We start from the raw sequence: 10,958 nt of genomic DNA, 5'->3' as shown, positions 1-10,958 counted from the left end.
AGCATATGCTGGTTTTCCAGAAGACCTGAGTTTGATTTCCAGCACCCCATTTGGCCATTCACAACTATCTGTAACACCAGCTCCAGGAGCATCCAATACCTCTGGCTTTTGTGAATGCCTTCATTCACATGCAGGTACATATATACTCATAATTAACAATAACAGTAAATATTTTTAAAGGAAATACTAAAATATATATGTGGACAGTGCTTTAATCTGTATTGAGTTGCCATAATAAAATTCCACAAACTAGATAATATAAAAAGCACAGACTATTCTCAGTTCTGGGTTGGGAAGTCCAATACTAAGGTGCTTGAAATATAGTATGTCGTGATTTTGCTTAACAGTTTCCTCTGGCATCAAAACATTCCATCCAGGAGGGAAGATCCTTAAGCAGGAAGGTAAACAACTCGAAAAGAGCTTCAGGAAGTCCCTGAAACCAATCAGATTCACTAGGCCCCCTCCCTGCCAGAGAAAACAATAGAAATTCAGAGTCCCTCTCTGACTGAACAGAGCTAGGCTGTAAAGAAGACTCTAAGAAGGTATGGTACCAGCTTTCCTGGAAGAAGCAGAAACCAGCTGAGCTCCTTGGAAGAGGTTTAGAGCAACTGAGATAAATGGGAAGGATAAACCCAACCTGTTGAGCTTAGTGTGTGCTTCAGGTTCCCAACTTTGGGAGCTGTCCCCATTACTGTGGTGGGTTTTGGTAATGCAGCTGTCTTTGAGTCATTTCTGTTCCTGCAAGTAACTCATTACCCATTTTCCTATAACCCCAATGTAGTAGTGGTCTTTGCTACTTTGTTTTTCTTTTTCCTACCCTTTATTCCTCCCCAACACTAGCTAGGAGAGTGTTGTAGTAATTATTTTAAAACGGCCACCTATCAAGCCGACTGTCTAGGCTGCAGCGACTCTGCCTAGATCAGACGCCATGTTCAGTGGCCGGAGGCCACCTGGGTGCAGCAGCTAGAAATGGCCCACCAACCAGAAACACCAGCCCTGCCACCCACTAGACGCCAGCGTGGGAGACTCCGCTCTGTCAATCTTCCACACTGTCTCTACAAGGCTGGGCATTGCCTAGACCATCCCGCCATCCATGCTGGCCCAGTAGGAAGATGAGACTCTAATGCTTAAATCATCCAAAGGCTTATATATTTGGTAATGATTAATAACAAGATGCCCACTCAATCAGAAGTGTAACCCAATACCCAACCTAGATATACCAACTACCTTTGACTGCCAGAGACACATGAACATCTGATTCCATATTCTCTCGTCTCTCTCTCTCCCCAGCTCCTCCTCTTCCTTCTCCTCTTTCTCCCTTACCCCTCCTCTTCCTCTCTTTACTCCTCCCACCTTAGCTCCTCCCACAGGAGAGAAACAAGGATAGAGAGAGATGAATTAGGAAAATCCCTGAATTTCTTTCCTTTTGTTTCTTCTTTGATCACTGCAACTAGCAAACTGCAACCAACCTCCCTAAGCCACCACACAATTGCAGAAATTATCTGCAGCTGGCAAAGACATGCTTTTGCTAGTGTATGAGGTAAATCGTGATCAGCTACTGTAGACAGTCTGAAACAGCCCTATATCTCTACACCTGGGATTAACATGAAAGCACATTATTATAATATTCTCTCTCTCTCTCTCTCTCTCTCTCTCTCTCTCTCTCTCTCTCTCTCTCTCTCTCTCTGTGTGTGTGTGTGTGTGTGTGTTAATAAAACAAAAATTCCAGAATTTTTAAAACTGTTGCTACACCCAAAGAAACGCATGGTTTCATGGTTCACCAAGGTGGACTCTGGTGGTGTCCATACTTTAGTCTGTTGTGTGTTCGTGTGTTCTCTGTCTGAGATGAGTAGACATGTATGATGCTTCATCCCAGAAAATGTTTTGCCATATAACAAGTGAGGATTCTCTTTCTGGTATACAGGTACTATGGTCTAGTTGAGTCATTACATATTACATGGTAAAGGCACAAGGGCTGTCCCTGAGGTCTCCTTGTAAAGGTCATGATCTCACATGTGGTCACTTTAATCATCTCAGAAACTTCACCTCCTAAAACTATGGTTTCGGGGCTTAGGGTCTCAGCACACAAATTTTGAAGGAATACAACATTCAAATCACAGATGAGAAAGTATATGAATAGTTCATTGAATTAAATTATTATCAAAATGTAATTTTGCTATTTAACAAAAGTAATAAAAGTGCTGACCACCTGTGGATAGAAGAAAAAAGTGAAAATTTAAAATAATTATAATTAGTAAAAGTTTAAATGCATATAAAATATAACTGAGGAGGGCACAGTAGAAGTAGTATATTCTGATACTGCTATGGTAGATCAATAATACTTTATAGAAACTATCAATGATTATTTTCATTCAATGGTTAAGGCTTTGAAAATTAATTCTAAGAATAGGCACCAAAAGATGGTAATTAATTAGTTTTCCACCTCTGTGGAAATAATAAGCTTATAAAAGGCAAGTTCTATTATTTATTATTAATTTCTTAGATAAGATACAATATGATGGGTTTTACTATGGCCGATCCATACATATGGAGAGGTTTACTTCAGCTCATAGTTGTATAGGTTTCAGCTTACTGGTCACTGGGCCTAATGAGACCAGAAGGCCATGTGAGAAAAGAGATCTGCTCACCTTGTGATGACTAGGAAGCAAAGGGAAGACAGGAGAAGACTCCCATGCCCCTTCTGAGGGTATCAATGATCTAACTTTCTTCTGCCATTTTCCACTTCTCTTTCAAATTATTTCTATTTAGCAGTTTTTGTTTGTTTTTTGAGGCAAGACTTTATAGTTCCGACTAGCTTCAAAGTCACTATGGGGTCATGAGAAACCTTGAACTCTTGATTCTCTTGCCTCTACAATAATTCTTCCCAAAGCACTGGGATTACCAGGTGGGCCAGCCATGCCCAGCTTCCACTTCTTACAAGTTCCTGCACCTTCAGTAGCCCCACAAGCTAGGGTCCAAGCCTTTAAAAAATAAGTGCTTTTAGAGGACATTTTATACTTAAATGTTCATAATCTATATGTGCATATTTAGAAATGAAATGCTTATTATTTATAATAAAAAGTTAGAAACAGCTACTAACAAGAAACGCATTAAGCGAATTAAGAAGCTCCATTCAAAAGATAGTAAGATAATATACGGTTTTGTAAGAATACAGAAAATACACTATGGCTAAAAAACCATCCAGTTATGTGTTTTAAGAAAAAAAATGGAGGAAAGCAGAAGAAAGTACCTTTAATGAAACTAAGTGTGAAATATAAATAAACACTCCCCTAGAATTAAAAAAAATTAAAAACAAAATTGTAACAAACTATGATTATAGTACTTATGGATGAATGGGTTGTTCAAATGATGGAGTTTCTCTGACATTCAAGTTTTCTATTTAAGAGAATAACAAAAAGTTCACCTATTGAGGAATGGTTTTGAGGTTGAATCAATTTGCAAGCAGCCCATTTCTGTTCTTTCTTGTTTTCCTCCATGGGTCTACTGAATTAAGCAGTTCTAAACTGGAAGGGCTAAAAAAGACCCAATTGGATGCATTCAATACAAAAGAAAGAAATAGCACCAAACATCCCACCTCATAGTTACCGCCAGTCCCCTGAGCAGAAAGCTGATCCAGCCCCTCCTCCCCAGGCAGGGTGAGGACGTTGACCAGTTTCACATTGTTGATTCTACTTTGGGATGCAATTTCATAGCTTAGATTTTGTTTTCATAAGTGAAGTCAATAAAGGCCCATCTTTTTTTTTTTAATATTAAAATGAATCCTCACATTTACCTGTTGTTCCCTCTGCTATATGTTAGTTATAGCCACTGACACCAACTGAGATTGCACCCTTAGGTCTGTCGTGGCTTCTTGGGAATGGACAGAAGATAGTACCCTACATGGGATCGAGGAGCTGAAGAAGGTCTGTGTTTCCTGTTATGACACACCTGGAGATGCCCATATGTTCCTTTTCATAGGGTTAGAAAAATCCCACCCTTCAGCAAAGGCCTGGCACCTGCTCTGGCCCTGATTTTCTCACACACTAGATTTGGACCTTGGAGACCCTAACGCCCACCCCTCTTCATTCCTAGGTGGCTGCTGGGAAGAAGAGAGTTGTCGTCATAGGCATTTCCGTGGGGCTCTCTGTAAGTGTGAGGACAGGAGGAGTGGGTCAGTTTTACTAGGATGAAGTTTGTGGGACTAGGCTGCCATGCACAGTGGATGCTAGGTGATGAGGTGGATGCTAGCGGTGTAATTTAATGTCAACAACCAAGATGGACAGACCAGTCCAGGGGGTCAGCAAGCTACTCTGGCAGTCAGTGTAGCCAGCTGCCTGAATTTGTGGGTAGTTTTACTGGCATGCAACCTTCTTACTCAGAATTCATGGCCTCTTTTGTGCTGGGCTTAAGTAGTTGGACAGAGATCATAGGGCCCACAAAGCCTGAAGTATTTACTCTGGCTCTTCATAAAAGAGTCTGGCCCTTGGCTTCATTCTCACCAGCAATATCTGCAGCAACTCTGCCTGGTTGGGAGTACAGGATCTCAGGTGCCAGTGAGTCAATCTGCATTTTAACAAGATTCTCAGCATATTTGTATGAGAACCACTTGCCTAGGTTTCCTATCCCCCACAGGAGTTTTAATTCTACGAGTTCAGGGCACAGAGAGTTAGATCCCAGCAGTTGTACCATGAGGAAAAACAGGAGACTGACCACAAGGAGCTTACAATTGAGTTAGTAGTTCTTGAACCTTACCATTTGGGAGATTTCTGTGAAAGAACAAAAGAAAAATGTAACATTAGCTTGTTGGTAATTGTTTACAATATCAACACTCAGGAGAGAGAGGCAGGAGGATGGCTGTGTGTTCAAGGCCAGCATGGACTATATATGAGGAAGTAGCTCAAAGAAAAAGTAGTTTTCTTGGGGAACTTGTTAAAAGTATGCTCTGCTTTCCAAATTTACATTCAACAAGGCTTTTGTTTTGTTTTTTGAGATAGGGTTTCTCTGAGTAACCCTGGCTGTCCTGGAACTCCCTCTGTAGACCAGACTGGCCTTGAACTCACAGAAATCCACCTGCCTCTGCCTCCCAAGTGCTGGGATTAAAAGCATGTGTTAATACCCAGTGGTGGAGTCACTAAGAATGGTTGAGGAATCTATTTCTAGGAAGCATGCTGAGTCAGGTTCCATGTGGATCTCGGGAAACACTCAGAGGAGCTTCCTTTATCATACCTTCCTTTCTTGCTACTCTCAGGCACCCTTTGTGGCAGGCCAGATGGACTACTGCATGGATAACACAGATGTCTTCTTGCCGGTCCTGGTTGGCTTCAATCCGGTGAGCATGGCCAGGTGAGGTTCTGTAAGACTGACCAGGGAAGCCTGGAAAAGGGACATGTCAAAGTCCATAGTATTATCACCAAGGAGAAGACAGATAGGTATATAGTCTGGCTTGCCAAGTCTCAGAATGTAAAAGTAATGGGGTAGTCTCTCAGCGTATGAAGTTTTTGCTAGCTTCTTCATTTTAAATGTTCTCCCCTTGTTTCAGAAATGATGGAAGGCAGCTTACAAAAGCTACATAAGCTGGGCAGGATCTCCGAGTTTGAGGCCAGCCTGGTCTACAGAGCAAGTACTAGGATAGCAAGAGATTCATAAAGAAACCCTGTCTTGAAAAAACCCTCCCCCCCAAAAAATACAAAAACAAATCCCCAAAGCTACATAAAACACAAGCTTGCACAGATTCAAACAAGGATTGGAGAGGTAGAGAGACAAGAACTAGAAGGAAAACAACAAAACAAAACAAACAAAGAAAAAACCAGGGTCAGGAAAGTCTGTTTCATCTGGGGTGGCCCCGAGCATCTTTTCAGAGTGGTAGTGGGTCCCAGGCAACCACCTGCTCCTCTTCTCAGCTTCCTATTTCATGCTCTTTCCTTCATCATTCCAGGCCCCCTTTGGCTCCTCTCTGGCTCCTCACATCTGCTCCTCCTCCCACCCTGAAGCCCTGTGCTACAGATCTATCTTCTTTTGTGGCAAAAGGCACAAAGTCTTGCTATGTAGCCCAGGCTGGCCTCAAACTTCTAACCTTCCTGTTTCTGCCTCTGCTAAGATTCTAGTTATGAATCACCATACCTCAAACCCCCTTATTCCCTAACCAGATGGCCACTTGGACTGATCTTAACGCTCCACGTAGCTGACCAGTAGTGTGCAGGTGTAGTTCGATTTGGGGTAAGGCCATGAGATGTCTATTTCGTTAAAGCGTCTCTGGTGATTGTGATGCACAGCCAGGTTTGAGGAACTCTGCTAAATAAGCCATTGGGTGGGATCACCTGATGGCACCCTGCCCATGGGGGACTGCAACAAAGGAACCAGGTTCTTTTGGAGATGCTCTTCCAAGTCCTGGATTCCAGGCTTGTAGTGTAACTCACACTAAAGTGTAAATGTCACCATATAAGTCACCATATGGGTTCTGGGAACCGAACCTAGGTCCTCTTCGAGAGCAGTCAGTCAGTGCCCCTAACTGTTGAATCATCTCTCCAGCCCCCTCACACTTGAAATTCTTAATTCACTGAAAGTCTATCTCTGAATCCCGTGGCAGGGCAAGAAGCCACCTCCGTAGGAGCTGAGGGTAGCGATTCACGTTGCATCCGCATCAGTTGCATCCGTTGCATCTGTTACATCTGTTACATTCATTGCATTCCGTAGTAAAGAAGCAGAGAGCAAAGAGCCCAAACTGCTGTTCTTTCCCCACGGACACCGTCTGGGATCCCAGTCATAAGATGGCGCCACACAGAGGCACCAGGGACGGTTTCCAGACAGTTCCCTATAGGCATGCTTAGAGGCTCATCTCTAGATGATTCGCGATTTTGTCAAGTTGACGTTTGTCATCACAGCGATGGGATTGTTTTCTTGTTGCTATGTGGAGCTCTCTTCAATTAAGCTGTCACATTGTCATATGTAAGTGAACTTGCTTCTGAGCTGGGTGTTTTGTTTTGTTTCGAGACAGGCTCTCTCTTAGTAGCCCTGGGTGTCCTGGAACTCATTGTTTACACCAGGCCGGCCTTCAATGAACAGAAATCCTCTACCTCCTGATATTTTTGAGCCTTTTAAAAAACATTAATCCCACTGGCCTGTTCCTGTTATTAACTATGGTTTTGTAGCTGTTTTAGGTTTTGGTCCTGCAAGTCTCTCCTTCTCTTCTTATTCTCCATTAAGAAGGTCTTAAAGTAGAATTTAACTTGGAGAGGAATGACATATTTGATATTAAAATCATCCCAGCCAAAAGCCTGAAATATCTGTCCAGTTATGCAGATCATTATGTATCTCCTGTATTAAATGTTTATGGCTTTATATATGAAGGCCTTCTGTATTATTTATTAATTCAATACTTTGATATTTTATAATTTTTATTAATGTAAAGAATATATTTTATTACTTTAAATGTTACAGAGTTTTTACTTGAAGTAAAAAGGCTGTACGTGTGTGTGTGTGTGTGTGTGTGTGTGTGTGTGTGTGTATGTGTGTGTTAGTTTTTTGAGATAGGACCCTGCTTTATGGCCCCGGCTAGGCTGGTGCTCACTACATAGATTATCACAAACATATGACAATCCTCCTCCTTAGCCCAAGTGTTGGTATTACAGGCATGTACCACTAGATTCAGCAGCTATTAATATTTGTAAGTTGTTTTAGATTCATAAATTTGGTGAAGTACACTATATGCACTATATATAGCTTGGTTTGGTAGTGTTTGCCTGGAATCTCAGCATTTGGGAGGCAGAGGCTGGAAGATCAGGAGTTCAAAGTCATGTTCAGCTAAAGAAAGATCAAAGCAGCCCAAGCTATCGAAATCCTTATTTTAATATAACAACAAAGGCTGGGCAGAGTGGCCCATGTCAGTAGCTTGTGCTGGAAGGCAGAGGCAAGAGGATCAGGAATTTAGGGTCATCTTCAGCGGCTTAGTAAACTCAAGGCCAACCTGGGCTACGTGAGTCCTTGTCTCAAAAACACAAAACAAACAATATGTATGTGTGTATATATTAGATTTGTTGGGAATGTCTATTACTATCACTTTCATAGTTATTGGTTTAATCAAGTAAGGTATGTCTTTGTAAATTCTGGTCACTTATGTTGCATTGAGGAGCAGGCAGCTTTCAGCACTTATGGGACACTTCAGTGGAAACATGCTCTGAGCTCATTCTTCCTTGCCTGGAAAGCAGGCATTTTCTAGCCACTATTGTCGTAAATAACCATCAGAGAAAAGAGAGAGAGAGAGAGAGAGAGAGAGAGAGAGAGAGAGAGAGAGAGAGAGAGAGAGAGAAACTAAGGGAATAATGTCTGTTTGGGAGAAGCAGAGCACTGTAGGGAAATATGTATAATATAGTATATTATGGCTAGATTCAAAGAAGCCAAGACAGAAGAGAGCTCTTAAAGGCAAAGAATGAAAAATTGGCACTGGAGAGATGGCTCAGAGGTTAAGAGTATTGGCTGTTCTTTTAAAGGACCTGAGTTCAATTCCCAGCACCGACTTGACAGCTCACAACTGTCTGTAACTCCAGTTCCAAGAAATTCAATTCCTTCACACAGGCATACATGCAAGCAAAACACCCATGCATATAAAATAAAAATAAAATGAAAACTTAAAAAAAGAGTATATACTTAAAAGAAGAATGTGAAATTTATGTGGGCTATTTGGATTCAAAATTCATAGATCTGAAGCACAAGTTTGCATCAGTATATTGGCTGAAGGGCTGTCACTAGGCAGATAGTCTGTTGGGACAATGGTGACTATAAGGTTGCAGTTTTAGAGACATTAAAGATAAACCTGTAGAATCTGTGTACATACTGAGGCATACAACACACATTTGATTCATGAAGAACAGTAGTTCTCAACCTTCCTAGTGCTGTGACCCTTTAATACAGTTTCTTACACACTGTGGTGACCCCAACCATAAAATTATTTTCATTGCTACTTAATAACTATAATTTTGCTACTGTTATGAATCATAATATAAATAAACTGTTTTCTGATGGTCTTCGGTGACCCCTGTAAAATGGCCCTTCAACCCCCAAAAGAGTCATGACCCACAGGTTCAGAACCACTGATGTAGAAGGACTCTCTCGTGGCACATGTGGTCTTTGGAACTGTATTTATCTCCAGCATCAGGAGTGACTGCTCTCCTTGTCTCTGATGTTGAGTGTAAAAAGACCAATTTTATCTCTGTATCTGCACCTCCTCACAGCATCAATGTGTCCTCTGAGCACGTGGCACTCTAAGAATCTTGATTTTTTTTTAATGAGGTCTTTTTATGGGACATTTCTTTGTGCCAACACTGTTACCAACCCATTTTTTTTAAACAGTCTGACAGTGAAGTGAGTTTCAAAGTAGCCTCTGAGTTTTCACTGTTGCTTTTCAGTGTTTTTCTTGTAGGGAGTCTCTCTCTCTCTCTCTCTTTCTCTCTCTCTCTCTCTCTTTCTTTCTCTCTCTCTCATGCTAATCAATTCAGCCAGGACCTGTAAAATTAAAAGAACTTCTTTGAGATCCTATATATAACAACTCAAGAACATAGGTTCAGGAGCCTTTGAATCCATATTCTAAAGAAAGCAGGGGAAAGTAGAGATTTGTATGGGCAAACAGTTCTGGTTGTGCAGTGCTGGGGAACAGGATCCATGTGACCAATAGAAGACAAAAGAAAAGAATCTACATACCTAATAAAATGTCCACAAACAGGAGCTGAAGGGCTGGAGAGATGGCTCAGAAGTTAAGGAGCACTGACTGCTCTTCCAGAGGTCCTGAGTTTAATTCCCAGCAACCACATGGTGGCTCACAGCCATCTATAATGAGATCTGATGCCATTTTCTGGTGTGTCTGAAAACAGCTACAGTATACTCATGTACATAAAATAAATAAATAAATCTTCTTTTTCTGTTTCTCTCTTTTTAAAATAATTTTCTTTTTTGTTTTTTAATTCATTGTTTATTTTTTTACAATCCAGACTTTATACCCCTCCCATTTATCCTCCAACTGTTCCACATCCCACAACAGCTACAGTGTACTCATATACATAAAATAAATTAATAAATCTTTAAAAAAAAAAACAAACCAGGAGCTGAATACCTATGGATATGTGTTCCAAGTCTCTAGTCGTCTGGTCTGTCCACTTGTTTGTCTCAGACATCCACAGTGCAGGGTGGAGGTGACCAAGCTCCCTAAGCAGCAACACTGGAAGAGAAGAGGCTCCATCTGTAGCTTCTGGGGCTCCATTTTGAAAAGTGTTCAACTTAGCTTTTATTGTAACCTTACTTTTCACAGAGGATAAACTCTACATTTTAAAATCATGCCATGTTCTATCCAGTATCTGTAGATATTTCACCATGCAGGTGTTTCCAGATTACTTAGGTCTATGATATTTATAGATCACATGGAGATATGTATGCAGAAGAATCATTGGTAGACATATTTTTATTAACTGAGATTTCAACACCAGTTTTCTTTTGCTTTGTATCTTTACTTAATGGTTCCATCATGAACATATATTATTAAATAATGCATGATTAAGCAAGCATAAAATAAGTTAAAAACTATCAAAACTACCACTAGATGTATTTAGCTCTGTGGTAAACTGGGTCACTAAACCATGGACTTACTCACCAAATGCTCCAGAATTGTCATCCAGGGTCTTTAGATATTGATGCCCTGATGCAAAAGGAAGGAATACCTATTTGTTTTATTTTAATGGTGACAAATGTCATTAATAATACCCTTAAACTGACTGAGGGCATTGCTGCAAAGTCCCAGGAGTGTACAACTTTCTATGAAGACCTTACAGGATAGAATTTAACTCCTAACACCAAGCATTCCCTGGTTCTCACCTTCTCAGCCTCATCTCCCACAGCTCAGCAAAAGTGCACCTGAAAATTGTAGTAGGGCTCCAGACCTTAGCACAACTCACTCCATGATGCAAGTACCATTT

At 41.0% G+C, this 10,958-nt stretch overlaps 1 long non-coding RNA gene across 1 annotated transcript; it reads right to left on the bottom strand.

The window, feature by feature from the left end:
- Window positions 1-217: 217 nt before the first annotated feature.
- LOC117717089 (uncharacterized) lies at window positions 218-10,677 on the bottom strand. Its single transcript, XR_013113223.1, has 4 exons — window positions 10,637-10,677; window positions 10,103-10,207; window positions 5,227-5,373; window positions 218-4,766 (listed from the first exon to the last, which is right to left on the bottom strand). It is a non-coding gene; the product is annotated as an uncharacterized LOC117717089 (long non-coding RNA).
- Between the last annotated feature and the right edge of the window lie 281 nt (window positions 10,678-10,958).

Source organism: Arvicanthis niloticus, chromosome 11 (genome assembly GCF_011762505.2).
Source record: "Arvicanthis niloticus isolate mArvNil1 chromosome 11, mArvNil1.pat.X, whole genome shotgun sequence".
NCBI classification, from domain to species: Eukaryota; Metazoa; Chordata; class Mammalia; order Rodentia; family Muridae; genus Arvicanthis; species Arvicanthis niloticus.
Note: the sequence above shows the minus strand (reverse complement) of the source record. Positions and strands in the feature narration are given on the sequence as shown.